Raw genomic sequence first — 895 nt, 5'->3', positions numbered from 1 at the left:
CGCGCGCGCACGCGCGCGCGTCGGTCGGAGTCCGCGCGCGCGCCCGCCCGCCCGCCGCCGGGGCAACGCACCCCCTCGGGGGCTGAGCGAGGCGGGGGCGCCACACTCACCGCGGCGCGGCTTGATCCCCGAGGCGGCGGCGGCGGCGGCGGCGGCGGCGGCGACAAAGGGCGCCGACCGCGGGCGACGGCCTCCCTCACAGGCAGGCTGCCCTCACGACAGCGACGCAGGCGGGCTTCGTTTGCCGGAGACGTCCTTCCTGCCACTAACGCATTTCCGGCCATCGGCGCGCTGGGACGTGTAGTCCTTTTAGTACTCGTCCAATAGGAACGGTGGTTGTGCTCCGCCACGGCCAATGAGCTCCTCTCCGGCCTCGCCCTTCCCCGTTGCCCTCCCCTCGAGGCTTCGGGACCTCACCCAATCGCGCGTCTCCGGCCCTGCGATCTCTACACGGGCTCGCCCACACTTCCCGGGCAGGAGCTGGCGTCTCGCGAGAGCTCGGCCTCCGCGCGCCCTCGGAACGGCGGACTACAGCTCCCAGCATCCCTCAGCGGGCTGGCTCGCGACTCCCGCCGAGGCGCCTGGCGTGGCGGTCGAGGCATCTGCGGGGCGGCTGGCGGGCCCCGCTCCCCCGGAGGCTCGCTGCCCGCTGCCCCGGCCTCCACGGCCCCGCATCGCTCCTGCGCGCCCGCCCGGGCTCCCGGGACTGCCGCTCCCGCGCTCCCCGCCGGTGCCCCGCATGCAAGCGTGCAGCCCAGGCGAACGGCAGGGGGCGCCCAGCCCGCGGCGCGCTCCCGCAACACGCGGGGCCTCTGGCGTGGCAGCGCCGCGGCCCGAGGGCTGTTCCTCCCCCGGCGCGGTCCGCGTCTTCCCTCCGTGCCGAGGCCGCGGGACC

The 895-nt window shown here is 76.8% G+C and overlaps 1 protein-coding gene across 1 annotated transcript in view; it reads right to left on the bottom strand.

Moving 5' to 3' along the window:
• Positions 1-211, bottom strand: part of NCOA5 (nuclear receptor coactivator 5) — a 19,425-nt gene extending 19,214 nt beyond the window's left edge. Inside the window, exon 1 of the mRNA XM_044421297.1 lies at positions 111-211. The gene's annotated coding sequence lies outside the window, so the exon portion shown is untranslated. The remainder of the gene's footprint in view (positions 1-110) is intronic.
• Between the last annotated feature and the right edge of the window lie 684 nt (positions 212-895).

This window comes from Varanus komodoensis, unplaced genomic scaffold (assembly GCF_004798865.1).
Source record: "Varanus komodoensis strain SLA01 unplaced genomic scaffold, ASM479886v1 scaffold117, whole genome shotgun sequence".
Lineage (NCBI taxonomy): Eukaryota > Metazoa > Chordata > Lepidosauria > Squamata > Varanidae > Varanus > Varanus komodoensis.
The sequence above is the reverse complement of the archived record's forward strand: the minus strand, read 5'-3'. Positions and strand labels throughout refer to the sequence as shown.